At 42.6% G+C, this 20,091-nt stretch overlaps 1 protein-coding gene across 2 annotated transcripts in view; it reads right to left on the bottom strand.

The window, feature by feature from the left end:
- KATNA1 (katanin catalytic subunit A1) overlaps window positions 1–20,091 on the bottom strand; it is a 359,770-nt gene that overhangs the window by 248,365 nt on the left and 91,314 nt on the right. Inside the window, exon 1 of one of the 2 annotated variants that reach the window (XM_053710633.1) lies at window positions 646–663. The exons of the other annotated variant lie outside the window; for it this stretch is intronic. The gene's annotated coding sequence lies outside the window, so the exon portion shown is untranslated. Of the gene's footprint in view, window positions 1–645; window positions 664–20,091 lie in introns of those variants that run through there. 2 annotated transcript variants of the gene reach the window in all.

The following is a 20,091-nucleotide window of genomic DNA, read 5'->3' as shown; positions in this document are numbered from 1 at the left end:
TAACAAACTCTTGATTGAAGAAATAAAACTACAAATCTAACACCACATACTCTTTACCACCCCCGTGGAGATGCTACTTGTTAGAGCGGCAAAGAGAATGACTGGGGGGCGGAGCCTGAGGGGAGCTATATGGACAGCTTTGCTGTGTGCTCTCTTTGCCACTTCCTGTAGGGATTGAGAATATCCCACAAGTAAGGATGAATCCGTGGACTGAATACACCAAGTAAGAGAAATATTGGTTTATTCAAATTTTTTCTCCCAAATTGTACCGTCCTTTTCTATTTCTATGTGTACTTTTGTTATTTAGATAGCAGCATAAAGAGATTGTATTTCATCTTAATATATATTGATTTTTTTATATTTATTTTTTATTAGATGGCATTCTCTACTTTCTTTTGTCCGATACAAAGTTAGTAACAAACCATGTTACATTTTCAAGAGACATTTTTGGAAAACTAAAAAAAAAAAAAAAAACACAGAACATATTTTTAAAAGAGCAGTATGATGTCAAAAGGTTTTCAAAATAAAGGCAACAAATTTCATGCAAAAATGCCTGAAAGTGCAGATGGAAAATTAACTGGTAGAAGGAAGTTGTACATGCAAAAACAAAAGGCTGATAACATCTAAACAGCAGTCTTCTCTTACCTACACTCCCAACCATCTCCAGAGGTGCTATTATAAGGACAGAAAAAGTTAATCAAATTTTAATTTCTCATTCACTAGGAGTGACAGTGCAATAATGTTAAAACAGAGAATTTTATTTTTGCACTTTTTAGTCCCTTTAAATATATTCGTTTGGCAACAACAGTTACAACAATGGGTGTAAGGAAGGAAAACCATACAGAACAGTTTAACATATATTAAAAGTTTGCATTAAATTTGTATTTAGCAATGATATAAGACCAAGTTGGCTGTATCTGCCTTCCCTTTATGAACATAAAGAAGTTCTGGGTTCTTCATTTACTCAGGAATGAAAAAGCTACATTGATATTTGAGCCAGTCATTAGGAGTAAAAACAAAAATGTATACTTGGTAAATGAATTTATTTCATGGTATTGAGAGTCCATGATCCATTATACCTGGGATTCAACTCATGGCCACTAGGAGGCAACAAATATTCCCAAAACTCCAACAGTACTTAATCCATCCCACCAGTCTGTTGTATAGCCAATCAAGGAGACATAGAAAGGTAGAAAAGGATAAAGCAGGGAAAACGAGGTGCAAACTAGTACTGACATTATAAAAAATAATAACGAATAAAATTGGGCGGGATTCTTGGACTCTCACCATCATGAAAGAAATGGATCAGGTAAGCATACATTTTGCTTTCTTTTATAAGGTGGTGAGAGTCCACGTAATTTATTACTCCTGGGAACTAATACCCAAAGCTGTGGAGGCCATGAGTAATTTTGGGTGGGGCAAACAATTAGAAAAGCAGGTACCTAATATTTCCAGACCTGCTGTCTGGAGGACTTTCCTACCAAAAGCCGCTTTAGAAGAAGAAAAAACATTACAAGTGGTAGAATTAAATAAAGATATATAAAAGGATGACCATGTGCTTTCTTGCAAATTTGTTCAACAGAAGCCTCATTTTAGAATGCCCAGGAAGGTGAAAACGATATAGTAGAATGGGCGGCAATGCATTTTGGGAAGACTTTCCCACCTCCAAATAAGCCTTGTGAAACAAGAATTTTAGCCAAGAAATTAAAATAAACTGTTGTGGCCTTTTTGTGGACACAAGAAACAAAATGATAGGATTTTCCAAAATCCTTTGTACCATGTAAATAAGATTGTTAAAGCTCTCAATACATCTAAATTATGTAGAACCCTTACTTTTGAATTCTCAAAATTAAGACAAAGAGAAGAAACTTCAATTTCCTGATTGGTTATATCAGAAACAACTATTTTAGGGAAAAAATTCAGTTAGTTTTTCAAAAACACCTTATCCAGGTAAAAGAAAACAACTAGATAAGGAAGTTTCAAAGAAAGTGCAGCCTTTTCTGAAACTCTTCTGGCAGAAGTATAACAATACCTTCCAGGGCATAAACTGAATATCTAAATTGAGAATAAGGATCAAGAGAAGAGGCCTGCAAAACTCTAGAACCAAGTTAAGGTTCCAAGGAGAAATTGGTTTAATCATTGGTCTTATCCTGAGTAAAGTTTGAACAAAAACTTTGAATATCAGGAAGAGCGAATCAAGATCTGCGTGGCCAAGCTGAAGTAATCATTACTGATAATAGCTCTAGTTTTATTCGAGCTATCAATATTAGTAACAAAAACAGTTTGAGGCAATATGTAGCAAGGTAAAATGATCTAAGAGCTGCTAAAGAATCTATAAACTCTGCCTCTCTTCTATTCTAGTGGATCTTTAAAAGAAGTACAAAAGTCCAAAGGAATAGTAGTGCGTTCGATAAAATGGAGAAATCCACATGCACCTTAGGAATAGTTTCCCAACGTTCTAGACTAAAAGCTGGTAAAGGAAACCTCTTCCTAAATTATACAGCTAGATTATAGGAGAACCTGGGTTAAGACCATTCCTTATCAATCATTTCTATAACAGCTTCAGGAGTGGAAAAAACCTCTGTCCAGTTGCTTAACAAACTTTTCATTTAAAGTTAGGGGACCTGTACACCTAGGATACATAAAAACTATTTCAGCAGAGTGCAAAGATGTTCAAGCATAAACATGAAGAGGATTCCGTATCAGTGACGGACCCCTGATCATCTGAAATTATTTCACCTTCAGAAAGCAAGTCTGATGATTCAGAGACCGAATCAACAATAAGGAGTTTAGCAGATGTGATCTTTGTGATTCAGAGACACTATATAAACTGACTGTAGATTGAATATCAGACACAGTGTTTTTGCGCTTGGAAGAGGCATACCCATCAACATCTCAGAAATTGTAGAGCGCACAAAATCCTAAATCAAAATCTGAAGCACTACCCTGTGTAGAACAGATAGAGGACAGATTCCCTTAGGAGCAAAGACAGCATTGGTCTGATTGCAATGCATAAAATGATCCATACAGTAATTGCAAAGCTGAGCTGGGGGTGTTACAGGTATCAGCTTACAAAAAATACACTTAAAGGACCAGTAAATACAGTAGATTTGCATAATCAACAAATACACAATAACAAGACCATGAAATAGCACTTAGTCTGAACTTCAAATGATTTGTAGACACATTTCAAAGTTATGTCTATTTCCACTCCTCCTGTATCATGTGACAGCCATCAGCCAATCATAAATGCATATTCTGTGAATTCTTGTAGGAGCTGGTGACTCAAAGAGTGTAAATATAAATAGACTTCACTGCACATTTTGTTAATGGAAGTAAATTGTAATGTCGTTTAAAATTGCATGCTCTATCTGAATCATGAAAGTTTAATTTCGACTTGAGTGTCCCTTTAAAGTGAGTAAATAATTTGTCAGTGAATCTGCTCTCTAAACTAAAGGATCTATATTAGACGTAGTGGGGACAGTTCCAGAATGCACCATCATGAGATTTGCAAACAAGATAAACTACACAAATGTTTTTAACATAGTATATTGAACTATAAACAGAAGTGTAAAAGCTCAAGACTTTAACAGAAAAGTCAGAAACAATAGGGGACAATCAGCAGAAAAGAGAATCTCTTGGTGCATAAGTCAAATATAATTTATAGGAAAAGTAAAACAAATGGCTACAAATATACTGTTGGAGTATGACAATCTTACACCCTCCACTCTGATATGAGTGACACAGGCAGCAATGGCCGCTGCTGCAGAAGAGCAACTCAAAACCATAGAGGAAAAATGACGGGAAACTAAAAGCAGGTATTTTAACTACCGATCTGCCAAAACTGTCTACTATTCATTATAAACAATGTTAAGGAGTGGAGTGCGCTAACCCAAAACAAAGAGCACCACTCAGAAGTGTTAAGGGGGAAGAGGACGGCGCACACGCTAAACACAACTTTTAAGGCCCTGGTGTACACTACACAAAGGAAAGGGGTTGCGCAAAGCACCATTAAAGTAATAACTATTAATGCTCAAAATTAAGAAGAAAAAACCCCATAAATTATGCTTACATGATAATTTCATTTCCATCTGTGGGAGGAGAGTCCACGGCTTCATTCATTACTTGTGGGAATTAAGAACCTGGCCACCAGGAGGAGGCAAAGACACCCCAGCCAAAAGCTTAAATACCTCCCCCACTCCCCTCATCCCCCAGTCATTCTGCCAAGGGAAAAAGGAACAGTAGGAAAAAGATCAGGGTATAAATGGTGCCAGAAGAACAAAAATAAATTTAGGTCCGTCCACCAGAGATATGGGCGGGAGCTGTGGACTCTCCTCCCACAGATGGAAATGAAATTATCAAGTAAGCATAATTTATGTTTTCCATCTTAATGGGAGGAGAGTCCACGGCTTCATTCATTACTTGTGGGAAACAAATACCCAAGCTCTAGAGGACACTGAATAAAAAAAAAAAAACGGGAGGGCAAAAGGAGGCGGACCCTAATCTGAGGGCACCACAGCCTGCAAAACCCTTTCTCCCAAAAGCTGCTTCCGCCGAAGCAAAGACATCAAATTTGTAAAATTTATCAAAAGTATGTACGGAGGACCAAGTAGCCGCCTTTCAAATCTGCTCCATAGAGGCCTCATTCTTAAAGGCCCATTAAGAGGCCACAGCCCTAGTTGAGTGAGCCGTAATCCTCTGAGGAGGCTTATGTCCTGCTGTCTCATAGGCCAAGCGAATAATGCTCCTCAACTAAAAAGATAGGGAAGTGGAAGAGGCCTTCTGCCCCTTGCGCTTCCCAGAATACACAATAAATAAAGGCGAAGTCTGGCTGAATTCTTTTGTGGCCTCAAGATAGAACTTCAAAGCTCGAACCACATCCAAATTATGAAGCAACCTTTCCTTTGAAGAAGAAGGGTTAGGATACAAGGAAGGAACTACTATCTCCTGATTGATGTTACGATTCGACACAACCTTGGGAAGAAATCCCAACCAAGTGCGAAGAACAGCCTTATCGGCGTGAAAAAACAGGTAAGGAGGCTCACATTGCAAGGCTGCCAACTCAGAGACTCTGTGTGCCGATGCAATAGCCAGTAGGAATAGAACCTTCCAGGAAACAATCTTAATGTCAAGCGAATGTATAGGCTTAAACGGAGCCCTCTGCAAAATCTTAAGTACCAAGTTTAAGCTCGAAGGGGGAGCAGAATTTCTAAAGACAGGCCTGATCCTAGACAGAGCCTGAACAAAGGACTGAATGTCAGGAAGCTTCACAAGCTTCTTGTGTAACAGAACAGATAAAGCCAAAATCTGACCCTTTAAGGAACTGGTGACAAGTCCCTTCTCCAACCCATCCTGGAGGAAGGACAGGATCCTGGATACCCTAACCTTATGCCAGGGATATCCACATTCCTCACACCAGGACAAGTAGGTCCTCCACACCTTATGATAGATGCAACGAGTGACCAGTTTCCTGGCTTGAATGAGAGTATCAATCACTCTCTCAGAAAATCCTCTCTTGGCTAGGACAAAGTGTTCAATCTCCACGCAGTCAGCCTCAGAGAATTGAAATTTTGATGTAGTAAGGGACCCTGAACCAGCAGATCTCTGCAACAAGGTAACCTCCATGGAGGAGACGACATCCCCACCAGATCCGCAAACCACATCCTCCTCGGGCACAACGGAGCAATCAGAATAGCCGAAGCTTGCTCCTGCTTGATGCGGGCCACTACTCGAGGTAGAAGTGGCAACGGTGAAAATATGTAGACTAGGATGAACTCCCAAGGTACCGCTAAGGCATTTATCAGCTCTGCCTGTGGATCTCTGGACCGCGACCCTATCTGGGTAGCTTGAAGTGGAGTCTGGACGCCATGAGATCTATCTCCGGCGTCCCCCATCTGTTGCAGATCTCCACAAACACCTCAGGATGGAGAGACCATTCCCCCGGATGAAACAATTGTCTGCTGAGAAAATCCGCTTCTCAGTTGTCCACCCGGATAATGACATCTATGCTGGATATGAAACAAGAAAAGGAAGACAGGAGCAGCCCGACTCAAGTGCAAAGTATTTAATAAGTAAGCGCACACACACATAAATGGCAAGTTACAAGATTAAAATTTTTAAAAGGCACATCAATGAGACTGCATAAGTGTATTGTACCCTGAGAGTAGTGATATCCAACGTGCATCGGTTATTAGCGTGTCCACCACCTCAGTCGAAGTATTATCGAGTCTGGGGATTTGAGCCGTGACCAGTCGATGGAAAATCACAGGGGTACTGCAGAGACACCGAGTGATAGTTCAAAGTCCTCTACGCGCGTTTCGTCTGAAACCGATCAGACGAAAGTGATTTTCCATCGAAAAAAAGCACCCTTTCCTCCAGTGACCCTGGATATAATAGACCAGGCCTGGACCAAAAAGAACTTTCCCTTGAAATGGCAGGGATAGTAATCTAGACCTGGAAGTCATGTCAGCAGACCACGACTTTAACCACAGAGCCCTACGGGCTAGAACAGAAAAACCTGATGCCATGGCATTCAGGCAAATAATCTGTATATTTGCATCACAGATGAATGAATTAGCTACCCTTAAGACCTTAATTCGTTCCTGTATCTCCTCGAGGGAAGTCTCCACCTCGACCATAGCTGACAGAGCGTCACACCCGTAGGTAGCAGCACCAGCCACCACAGCGACCGCCGCTGCCGGTTGAAAAACGAACCTTGTGAGCTGAAACATCTTTCTCAACATGGATTACAATTTTTTTATCCATGGGCTCCTTGAACGAAGAGCTATCTTCAAGCGGGATAGTTGTTCACTTAGCGAGCGTGGAGATAGCACCAATCACCTTAGGGATGGTCCACCACAGCTCAAGCTGAGAGTCTGGATTGGGGAGCCATTTTTTAAAAGAAGTAGAGGGAGAAAAGTACAAGCCAAGTTTCTCCCATTCATTCTTAATAATAATAGCCATCTTAACAGGGACCGGGAAGGTCTGAGGCACCACCCTGTCCTCGTAAACCCTATCTAGCTTAGGGAACAAAGGTTCCTCCGGCAGTTTCGGTTCCGGAACCTCTAACGTAGAAAGCACCACTTTCAGCAGAAAGCGCAAATGCTCCATTTTAAACTTAAAGTCTGGCTCTAGGGAGTACCCTCTAACAGAGTCCTCCATAGCTTGCGCCTTTATTACGGACTAGATTAAATGGCACCTTTATACCCCAATGGCCGGGGCACTCAAAAACTCCTATGACCCGGACCACAGAGAAACCGCTTTGTCTCCTGCAACCCGGTCACATGGAGTGCCATGCAGGACCACCCCTGCACTAAAGAGAAAATGCGCCAAAAAAAAGGCTGCGTCAATATCTCCCTAAGGAAACTTGACTGTTCACACATTGACAGAGCCTCATCTCACACATGCTGCAGCATTAAACACAATAAAGAATATTATGCATCAACCCCCCCTGTTCAATAACCCCCCTTTCCGAGGATATTAACCCTTGATTCTATACAGATAAAAGGAGACACACTGTGAACCTGTCTTCTTGCGTTATCATATGTGTATAAATGAAACAATCTTACCAGAATCTATGTCGTGGAACAGGAACACGGAATTTCAAGTGTGACAGGGTAGTAGCATCGCCCCTGACATGGACTTGAGTGCAGAAAGCAGGCAGCGAAACTCGTCAACTCCGATTGCTTGTGGAGCTGTTAATATGAGTCGGGATGGTTCAGCAGAAACACTCTCCCTGCATCTCCGGACTCTAATTTTCACCCATGCTCTCACTGAGAGGCTGACAGGACTACTTAAAACTCCAGTTCAATTCCGAAGTGTACTGCCCTCCATAAGAGACTACTCTGAATCTTCTGACACTTCTCTGCCAACCTCCTGTTATGAAAGGCAAAGAATGACTGGGGGATGAGGAGAGTAGGGGAGGTATTTAAGCCTTTGGCTGGGGTGTCTTTGCCTCCTCCTGGTGGCCAGGTTCTTAATTCCCACAAGTAATGAATGAATCCGTGGACTCTCATCCCATTAAGATGGAAATAAATCCTTCCAACATAATTTAATATTTTTTTTAAAAGTCACAGAGGGGGGGGCGGAGCCGGCGCTCAACAGAGATGGCCGCACTTTAGGTGAGCTCCGTAGATCCAGCCCAAAGTTACCTAAAGTCAGTGCACAGTAATGCTCTGAATAATAGAGGAAACTATGTTCCTGATAAATTGATCCAGCGGTTGGTGGTATCGAGTGCAATACCAGCTTCCTATTTGGACACTTATCACCGCAACATGCTAAACACAGAGGCCCACTAACAGACCTAAACTCCTGTGACTGGAGCGGATTTCAAACTGTCGGCAGCTTTACCTGTGAAGAGACCATCACCTCAGGCAACCGAGCTGGTAGGAGAACACTGACATGAAAATCTCACACGGAGATCAGATAGACACTGGTGTGCGAAGGAAATATAGCAAACAGGGAAATAAGCGTCACAGCATAGATGAAGCTTAAAAAAGTATATATCTGAATGTAGCAAAAAAAAAAAAAAGTGCTCATCACTACTACTATAAGAAATAGAAATGGAAGACACATATTCAATACGCTTCATATACACTCACATGAGAAGTGAGCAACAGTTACTTTAAACTGACCATCATTTCTTGACATTTTTGTTTCATCATATTGTATTAAAAGTGCTTGTTCTGCACAGTGCATTTCAGTAACAAACCATGTCTCCCAGAAAAAAAACCTCAGAAGGAGAAGAATAAAAAAGATGGAGGGCCAGCAAATCCATCAGTAGACAGTTACTTTAAGTCTACAAATAAACAGGCAGTCTCTGAGGCTATATCTATATCTCCCAGGAGAAGAACCATCTCATCAGCTGAATCTGATTCAGATGGAGAAAAATCCATGATATCTGTACCCAAATCTGTGCTATCTTCAATTCCATCAAAACAGGATTTCACATTAGTCATCAACCAAGTCAAACAGTGCATAAAGATGAAGTCTTATTATTATTATTATTTTTCTATCCAAAAAGCTTTGGACTTTCAGGTACCGTCTTATTAGAGACGAGTAAAAACATAATTTATGCTTACCTGATAAATTTATTTCTCTTGTAGTGTATCCAAGTCCACGGATCATCCATTTCTTGTGGGATATTCTCCTTCCCAACAGGAAGTTGCAAGAGGATCACCCACAGCAGAGCTGCTATATAGCTCCTCCCCTCACTGCCATATCCAGTCATTCGACCGAAACAAGCCGAGAAAGGACAAACCATAGGGAGCAGTGGTGACTGTAGTTTAATTAAAATTTAGACCTGCCTGAAAAGGACAGGGCGGGCTGTGGACTGGATACACTACAAGAGAAATAAATTTATCAGGTAAGCATAAATTATGTTTTCTCTTGTTAAGTGTATCCAGTCCACGGATCATCCATTACTTGTGGGATACCAATACCAAAGCGAAAGTACACGGATGATGGGAGGGACAAGGCAGGAACTTAAACGGAAGGAACCACTGCCTGTAGAACCTTTCTCCCAAAAACAGCCTCCGAAGAAGCAAAAGTATAAAATTTGTAAAATTTGGAAAAAGTATTAAGTGAAGACCAAGTTGCAGCCTTGCAAATCTGTTCAACAGAGGCCTCATTTTTAAAGGCCCAGGTGGAAGCCACAGCTCTAGTAGAATGAGCTGTAATCCTTTCAGGAGGCTGCTGTCCAGCAGTCTCATAGGCTAAACGGATTATACTCCGAAGCCAAAAAGAAAGAGAGGTTGCCGAGGCCTTCTGACCTCTCCTCTGTCCAGAGTAAACAACAAACAGGTTAGATGTTTGGCGAAAATCTTTAGTAGCCTGTAAGTAAAACTTCAAGGCACGGACTACGTCTAGATTATGCAAAAGACGTTCCTTCTTTGAAGAAGGATTAGGACATAATGATGGAACAACAATCTCTTGATTGATATTCTTGTTAGAAACCACCTTAGGTAAAAACCCAGGTTTTGTACGCAGAACAACTTTATCTGAATGAAAGATCAGATAAGGAGAATCACAATGTAAGGCAGATAACTCAGAGACTCTTCGAGCCGAGGAAATAGCCATCAGAAAAAGAACTTTCAATGAAAGAAGTTTGATATCAATAGAATGAAGGGGTTCAAATGGAACCCCTTGAAGAACTTTAAGAACCAAGTTTAAGCTCCATGGAGGAGCAACAGGTTTAAACACAGGCTTAATTCTAACTAAAGCCTGACAAAATGCCTGAACGTCTGGAACTTCTGCCAGACGCTTGTGTAAAAGAATAGACAGAGCAGAAATCTGAACTTTTAAAGAACTAGCTGATAATCCTTTGTCCAAACCCTCTTGGAGGAAGGACAATATCCTAGGAATCCTAACCCTACTCCATGAGTAATTCTTGGATTCACACCAATGAAGATATTTACGCCATATCTTGTGGTAAATTTTCCTGGTGACAGGCTTTCGTGCCTGTATTAAGGTATCAATTATTGACTCTGAGAAGCCACGCTTTGATAGGATCAAGCGTTCAATCTCCATGCAGTCAGTCTCAGAGAAAGTAGATTCGGATGATTGAAAGGACCTTGTATTAGAAGGTCTTGTCTCAGAGGCAGAGTCCATGGTGGAAAGGATGACATGTCCACTAGGTCTGCATACCAGGTCCTGCGTGGCCACGCAGGCGCTATCAATATCACCGATGCTCTTTCCTGTTTGATTTTGGCAATCAGACGAGGGAGCAAAGGAAACGGTGGAAACACATAAGCCAGGTTGAAGAACCAAGGCGCTGCTAGAGCATCTATCAGTGCCGCTTCTGGGTCCCTGGACCTGGATCCGTAACAAGGAAGCTTGGCGTTCTGGCGAGATGCCATGAGATCCAATTCTGGTTTGCCCCAACGGAGAACCAATTGAGCAAACACCTCCGGATGGAGTTCCCATTCCCCCGGATGAAAAGTCTGACGACTTAGAAAATCCGCCTCCCAGTTCTCTACACCTGGGATATGGATCGCTGACAGGTGGCAAGAGTGAGTCTCTGCCCAGCGAATTATCTTGGAGACTTCTGACATCGCTAGGGAACTCCTGGTTCCCCCTTGATGGTTGATGTAAGCCACAGTCGTGATGTTGTCCGACTGAAATCTGATGAACCTCAGTGTTGCTAGCTGAGGCCAAGCCAGAAGAGCATTGAATATTGCTCTTAACTCCAGAATATTTATTGGGAGGAGTTTCTCCTCCGGAGTCCATGAACCCTGAGCCTTCAGGGAGTTCCAGACTGCACCCCAACCTAGAAGGCTGGCATCTGTTGTTACAATTGTCCAATCTGGTCTGCGAAAGGTCATACCCTTGGACAGATGGGCCCGAGATAACCACCAGAGAAGAGAATCTCTGGTTTCCTGATCCAGATTTAGTAGAGGGGACAAATCTGTGTAATCCCCATTCCACTGACTGAGCATGCATAATTGCAGCAGTCTGAGATGCAGGCGCGCGAATGGCACTATGTCCATCGCCGCTACCATTAAGCCGATTACTTCCATGCACTGAGCCACCGTGGGGCGCGGAATGGAGTGAAGAACACGGCAAGCATTTAGAAGTTTTGATAACCTGGACTCCGTCAGGTAAATTTTCATTTCTACAGAATCTATTAGAGTCCCTAGGAAGGAAACCCTTGTGAGAGGAGATAGAGAACTCTTTTCTTCGTTCACTTTCCACCCATGCGACCTCAGGAATGCCAGAACTATCTCTGTATGAGATTTGGCAATTTGAAAGCTTGACGCCTGTATCAGGATGTCGTCCAGGTAAGGAGCCACCGCTATGCCTCGCGGTCTTAGGACCGCCAGAAGTGAGCCCAGAACCTTTGTAAAAATTCTTGGGGCTGTAGCCAACCCGAATGGAAGAGCTACAAATTGGTAATGCCTGTCTAGAAAGGCAAACCTCAGGAACTGATGATGATTCTTGTGAATCGGAATGTGAAGGTAGGCATCCTTTAAGTCCACTGTGGTCATGTACTGACCCTCTTGGATCATGGGTAAAATGGTTCGAATAGTTTCCATCTTGAATGACGGAACTCTGAGGAATTTGTTTAGGATCTTTAAATCCAAAATTGGTCTGAAGGTTCCCTCTTTTTTGGGAACCACAAACAGATTTGAATAAAACCCCTGTCCTTGTTTCGTCCGCGGAACTGGATGGATCACTCCCATTACAAGGAGATCTTGTACGCAGCTTAGGAATGCCTTTTTCTTTATCTGGTTTGCAGATAATCTTGAAAGGTGAAATCTCCCTTGTGGAGGAGAAGCTTTGAAGTCCAGAAGATATCCCTGAGATATGATCTCCAACGCCCAGGGATCCTGAACATCTCTTGCCCACGCCTGGGCGAAGAGAGAGAGTCTGCCCCCTACTAGATCCGTTGTCGGATAGGGGGCCGCTCCTTCATGCTGTCTTAGAGGCAGCAGCAGGCTTTCTGGCCTGCTTGCCCTTGTTCCCGGACTGGTTAGGTTTCCAGGCCTGCTTGGATTGAGCAAAAGTTCCCTCTTGTTTTGAAGCAGAGGAAGTTGATGCTGCACCTGCCTTGAAATTTCGAAAGGCACGAAAATTAGACTGTTTGGCCTTTGATTTGGCCCTGTCCTGAGGAAGGGTATGACCCTTACCTCCAGTAATGTCAGCAATAATTTCTTTCAAACCAGGCCCGAATAAGGTCTACCCCTTGAAAGGAATGGTGAGTAATTTAGACTTTGAAGTCACATCAGCTGACCAGGATTTGAGCCATAGCGCCATATGCGCCTGGATGGCGAATCCGGAATTCTTAGCCGTTAGTTTAGTCAAATGAACAATGGCATCAGAAACAAATGAGTTAGCTAGCTTAAGAGTTCTAAGCTTGTCAACAATTTCAGTCAATGGAGCTGTATGGATGGCCTCTTCCAGGGCCTCAAACCAGAATGCCGCCGCAGCAGTGACAGGCGCAATGCATGCAAGGGGCTGTAAAATAAAACCTTGTTGAATAAACATTTTCTTAAGGTAACCCTCTAATTTTTTATCCATTGGATCTGAAAAAGCACAACTGTCCTCAACCGGGATAGTGGTACGCTTTGCTAAAGTAGAAACTGCTCCCTCCACCTTAGGGACAGTCTGCCATAAGTCCCGTGTAGTGGCATCTATTGGAAACATTTTTCTAAATATAGGAGGTGGGGAAAAGGGCACACCGGGCCTATCCCACTCCTTACTAATAATTTCTGTAAGCCTTTTAGGTATTGGAAAAACATCAGTACTCACCGGCACTGCATAGAATTTATCCAGCCTACACAATTTCTCTGGCACTGCAATTGTGTCACAGTCATTCAGAGCAGCTAATACCTCCCCAAGCAATACACGGAGGTTCTCAAGCTTAAATTTAAAATTAGAAATCTCTGAATCAGGTCTCCCCGATTCAGAGACGTCACCCACAGACTGAAGCTCTCCGTCCTCAGGTTCTGCATATTGTGACGCAGTATCAGACATGGCTCTTACAGCATCTACGCGCTCTGTATCTCGTCTAACCCCAGAGCTATCGCGCTTGCCTCTCAATTCAGGCAATCTGGATAATACCTCTGACAGGGTATTATTCATGATTGCAGCCATGTCCTGCAAAGTAATCGCTATGGGCGTCCCTGATGTACTTGGCGCCATATTAGCGTGCGTCCCTTGAGCGGGAGGCGAAGGGTCCGACACGTGGGGAGAGTTAGTCGGCATAACTTCCCCCTCGACAGACCCTTCTGGTGACAATTCTTTTATAGATAAAGACTGATCTTTACTGTTTAAGGTGAAATCAATACATTTAGTACACATTCTCCTATGGGGCTCCACCATGGCTTTTAAACATAATGAACAAGTATCCTCTGTTTCAGACATGTTTGTACAGACTAGCAATGAGACTAGCAAGCTTGGAAAACACTTTAAAGCAAGTTAACAAGCAATATAAAAAACGTTACTGTGCCTTTAAGAGAAACAAATTGACAAAATTTGAAATAACAGTGAAAAAAGGCAGTTACACTAACAAAATTTTTACAGTGTATGTAACAAGTCAGCAGAGCATTGCACCCACTTGCAAATGGATGATTAACCCCTTAATAACAAAAACAGAATAATAAATGACAAAAACTTTTTTTTGTTTTTGTTTTGTTTTTTAAACACAGTCACAACAACTGCCACAGTTTTGTTACCCTCCTCAAACACGACTTTGAAGCCTTTTGAGCCCTTCAGAGATGTCCTGTATCATGCAGAGGGAAGCTGAATGTCTCTGTCAGTATTTTTATCTGCACAGAAAAGCACTAAAAAAGGCCCCTCCCACTCATATTACAATAGTAGAAAGCCTGAGGAAACTGTTTCTAGGCAAAAATCAAGCCAGCCATGTGGAGAAAAACTAGGCCCCAATAAGTTTTGTCACCAAACATATATAAAAACGATTAACATGCCAGCAAACGTTTTAAATTACACTTTTATAAGAGTATGTATCTCTGTTAATAAGCCTGATACCAGTCGCTATCACTGCATTGAAGGCTTAACTTACATTAATCCGGTATCAGCAGCATTTTTCTAGCAAATTCCATCCCTAGAAATATGTTTACTGCACATACCTTATTGCAGGAAAACCTGCACGCCATTCCCTCTCTGAAGTTACCTCACTCCTCAGAATATGTGAGAACAGCAATTGATCTTAGTTACTTCTGCTAAGATCATAGAAATCACAGGCAGATTCTTCTTCTAATGCTGCCTTTGATGAAACAGTACACTCCGGTACCATTTATAAATAACAAACTTTTGATTGAAGTTAAAAAACTAACTATAATACACCACTCTCCTCTTACTACGTCCATCTTTGTTGAGAGTTGCAAGAGAATGACTGGATATGGCAGTGAGGGGAGGAGCTATATAGCAGCTCTGCTGTGGGTGATCCTCTTGCAACTTCCTGTTGGGAAGGAGAATATCCCACAAGTAATTGATGATCCGTGGACTGGATACACTTAACAAGAGAAATATTTTTCCTCTTTATTTTTATTTTTTTATTTATACAAATGTTTATTGTGCAATAAATATTAGCTAAAAATGTACATAATGGGCTGGTATAATCCCTATTGGTAATTTCTGTAAACCATATCCCCCTTATCATTAGATGTACGAGTGAGTTTTGTTTTTTATTGTTCAGGTTACCATTGGTATGTCACATCAGGTTCAGATCTATATAAGGTCAAAGTATTTAAATGTTCTTACCTACATTATGGCTACTGCCCACATTACTCCCCAAAGGTTCAGTTATATACCATCCTCCATAATACACCATTATGATGAATCCGACTATTCAATTCATATCCCAGAATGTAAAGGGATTTAATGTGCCTAACAAATGATCATTGGCAATAAGAGATCTCCTTTAAAAAAAAAAAAAAAAAGGGGGGGGGGGGAAGTCGTGGGTCTACAAGAAACCCATTTTCGAAGAGGCTCAATTCCTAAATATATTCACCACTCCTATAACACAACATTTTTTTAGTGCAAATCCTAAAAAAAATATGGGTTAAGCGTGTTGATACACCGATCAATTTCATTCACTTTAATAAATCAGATAAAAGACACAGAGGGCAGATTCCTGTCAATTAGTGGCCTATAATTCAATAAACCCATCACAATTATCAATATACAGTATATACGTTCCAAATCAAGGACAGGCTACATTTTTCAAATCAATTATCCCACTAATTCAAGACATCCAACTATGCCAGTTGATAGTACTGGGAGATTTCAATATCCCGTTAAACCCCAAATTGGATAGCTCTAATGCAAACATACGGGTTGCACAAAATAATCTCAAAGCACTTTGGCACTTTATTAGAATATTCGGTCTGCATGATCCTTGGAGAATAGCAAACCCAATTAAAAGCGACTATAGTTTTTCCTAACAAGCCATCAGAGAAAAAACTAGAAGGGAAGAAACATAAAACAGAATTTATGTTTACCTGATAAATCACTTTCTCCAACGGTGTGTCCGGTCCACGGCGTCATCCTTACTTGTGGGATATTCTCTTCCCCAACAGGAAATGGCAAAGAGCCCAGCAAAGCTGGTCACATGATCCCTCCTAGGCTCCGCCTACCCCAGTCATTCGACCGACGTTAAGGAGGAATATTTGCATAGGAGAAACCATATGGTACCGTGGTGACTGTAGTTAAAGAAAATAAATTATCAGACCTGATTAAAAAAAAAACCAGGGCGGGCCGTGGACCGGACACACCGTTGGAGAAAGTAATTTATCAGGTAAACATAAATTCTGTTTTCTCCAACATAGGTGTGTCCGGTCCACGGCGTCATCCTTACTTGTGGGAACCAATACCAAAGCTTTAGGACACGGATGAAGGGAGGGAGCAAATCAGGTCACCTAAATGGAAGGCACCACGGCTTGCAAAACCTTTCTCCCAAAAATAGCCTCAGAAGAAGCAAAAGTATCAAACTTGTAAAATTTGGTAAAAGTGTGCAGTGAAGACCAAGTCGCTGCCCTACATATCTGATCAACAGAAGCCTCGTTCTTGAAGGCCCATGTGGAAGCCACAGCCCTAGTGGAATGAGCTGTGATTCTTTCGGGAGGCTGCCGTCCGGCAGTCTCGTAAGCCAATCTGATGATGCTTTTAATCCAAAAAGAGAGAGAGGTAGAAGTTACTTTTTGACCTCTCCTTTTACCGGAATAAACAACAAACAAGGAAGATGTTTGTCTAAAATCCTTTGTAGCATCTAAATAGAATTTTAGAGCGCGAACAACATCCAAATTGTGCAACAAACGTTCCTTCTTTGAAACTGGTTTCGGACACAGAGAAGGTACGATAATCTCCTGGTTAATGTTTTTGTTAGAAACAACTTTTGGAAGAAAACCAGGTTTAGTACGTAAAACCACCTTATCTGCATGGAACACCAGATAAGGAGGAGAACACTGCAGAGCAGATAATTCTGAAACTCTTCTAGCAGAAGAAATTGCAACTAAAAACAAAACTTTCCAAGATAATAACTTAATATCAACGGAATGCAAGGGTTCAAACGGAACCCCCTGAAGAACTGAAAGAACTAAATTGAGACTCCAAGGAGGAGTCAAAGGTTTGTAAACAGGCTTAATTCTAACCAGAGCCTGAACAAAGGCTTGAACATCTGGCACAGCGGCCAGCTTTTTGTGAAGTAACACAGACAAGGCAGAAATCTGTCCCTTCAGGGAACTTGCAGATAATCCTTTTTCCAATCCTTCTTGAAGGAAGGATAGAATCCTAGGAATCTTAACCTTGTCCCAAGGGAATCCTTTAGATTCACACCAACAGATATATTTTTTCCAAATTTTGTGGTAAATCTTTCTAGTTACAGGCTTTCTGGCCTGAACAAGAGTATCAATAACAGCATCTGAGAACCCTCGCTTCGATAAGATCAAGCGTTCAATCTCCAAGCAGTCAGCTGGAGTGAAACCAGATTCGGATGTTCGAACGGACCCTGAACAAGAAGGTCCCGTCTCAAAGGTAGCTTCCAAGGTGGAGCCGATGACATATTCACCAGATCTGCATACCAAGTCCTGCGTGGCCACGCAGGAGCTATCAAGATCACCGACGCCCTCTCCTGATTGATCCTGGCTACCAGCCTGGGGATGAGAGGAAACGGCGGGAACACATAAGCTAGTTTGAAGGTCCAAGGTGCTACTAGTGCATCCACTAGAGCCGCCTTGGGATCCCTGGATCTGGACCCGTAGCAAGGAACTTTGAAGTTCTGACGAGAGGCCATCAGATCCATGTCTGGAATGCCCCACAGCTGAGTGACTTGGGCAAAGATTTCCGGATGGAGTTCCCACTCCCCCGGATGCAATGTCTGACGACTCAGAAAATCCGCTTCCCAATTTTCCACTCCTGGGATGTGGATAGCAGACAGGTGGCAGGAGTGAGACTCCGCCCATAGAATGATTTTGGTCACTTCTTCCATCGCCAGGGAACTCCTTGTTCCCCCCTGATGGTTGATGTACGCAACAGTTGTCATGTTGTCTGATTGAAACCGTATGAACTTGGCCCTCGCTAGCTGAGGCCAAGCCTTGAGAGCATTGAATATCGCTCTCAGTTCCAGAATATTTATCGGTAGAAGAGATTCTTCCCGAGACCAAAGACCCTGAGCTTTCAGGGATCCCCAGACCGCGCCCCAGCCCATCAGACTGGCGTCGGTCGTGACAATGACCCACTCTGGTCTGCGGAATGTCATCCCTCGTGACAGGTTGTCCAGGGACAGCCACCAACGGAGTGAGTCTCTGGTCCTCTGATTTACTTGTATCTTCGGAGACAAGTCTGTATAGTCCCCATTCCACTGACTGAGCATGCACAGTTGTAATGGTCTTAGATGAATGCGTGCAAAAGGAACTATGTCCATTGCCGCTACCATCAACCCGATCACTTCCATGCACTGAGCTATGGAAGGAAGAGGAACGGAATGAAGTATCCGACAAGAGTCTAGAAGTTTTGTTTTTCTGGCCTCTGTCAGAAAAATCCTCATTTCTAAGGAGTCTATTATTGTTCCCAAGAAGGGAACCCTTGTTGACGGAGATAGAGAACTCTTTTCCACGTTCACTTTCCATCCGTGAGATCTGAGAAAGGCCGGGACAATGTCCGTGTGAGCCTTTGCTTGAGGAAGGGACGACGCTTGAATCAGAATGTCGTCCAAGTAAGGTACTACAGCAATGCCCCTTGGTCTTAGCACAGCTAGAAGGGACCCTAGTACCTTTGTGAAAATCCTTGGAGCAGTGGCTAATCCGAAAGGAAGCGCCACGAACTGGTAATGTTTGTCCAGGAATGCGAACCTCAGGAACCGATGATGTTCCTTGTGGATAGGAATATGTAGATACGCATCCTTTAAATCCACCGTGGTCATGAATTGACCTTCCTGGATGGAAGGAAGAATAGTTCGAATGGTTTCCATCTTGAACGATGGAACCTTGAGAAACTTGTTTAAAATCTTGAGATCTAAGATTGGTCTGAACGTTCCCTCTTTTTTGGGAACTATAAACAGATTGGAGTAGAACCCCATCCCTTGTTCTCTTAATGGAACAGGATGAATCACTCCCATTTTTAACAGGTCTTCTACACAATGTAAGAATGCCTGTCTTTTTATGTGGTCTGAAGACAACTGAGACCTGTGGAACCTCCCCCTTGGGGGAAGTCCCTTGAATTCCAGAAGATAACCTTGGGAGACTATTTCTAGCGCCCAAGGATCCAGAACATCTCTTGCCCAAGCCTGAGCGAAGAGAGAGAGTCTGCCCCCCACCAGATCCGGTCCCGGATCGGGGGCCAACATTTCATGCTGTCTTGGTAGCAGTGGCAGGTTTCTTGGCCTGCTTTCCCTTGTTCCAGCCTTGCATTGGTCTCCAAGCTGGCTTGGCTTGAGAAGTATTACCCTCTTGCTTAGAGGACGTAGCACTTTGGGCTGGTCCGTTTCTACGAAAGGGACGAAAATTAGGTTTATTTTTTGCCTTGAAAGGCCGATCCTGAGGAAGGGCGTGGCCCTTACCCCCAGTGATATCAGAGATAATCTCTTTCAAGTCAGGGCCAAACAGCGTTTTCCCCTTGAAAGGAATGTTAAGTAGCTTGTTCTTGGAAGACGCATCAGCCGACCAAGATTTCAACCAAAGCGCTCTGCGCGCCACAATAGCAAACCCAGAATTCTTAGCCGCTAACCTAGCCAATTGCAAAGTGGCGTCTAGGGTGAAAGAATTAGCCAATTTGAGAGCATTGATTCTGTCCATAATCTCCTCATAAGGAGGAGAATCACTATCGACCGCCTTTATCAGCTCATCGAACCAGAAACATGCGGCTGTAGCGACAGGGACAATGCATGAAATTGGTTGTAGAAGGTAACCCTGCTGAACAAACATCTTTTTAAGCAAACCTTCTAATTTTTTATCCATAGGATCTTTGAAAGCACAACTATCCTCTATGGGTATAGTGGTGCGTTTGTTTAAAGTGGAAACCGCTCCCTCGACCTTGGGGACTGTCTGCCATAAGTCCTTTCTGGGGTCGACCATAGGAAACAATTTTTTAAATATGGGGGGAGGGACGAAAGGAATACCGGGCCTTTCCCATTCT

The sequence above is a fragment of the Bombina bombina genome, chromosome 4 (assembly GCF_027579735.1).
Source record: "Bombina bombina isolate aBomBom1 chromosome 4, aBomBom1.pri, whole genome shotgun sequence".
Lineage (NCBI taxonomy): Eukaryota > Metazoa > Chordata > Amphibia > Anura > Bombinatoridae > Bombina > Bombina bombina.
This window is presented reverse-complemented; position numbering and strand designations above follow the sequence as displayed.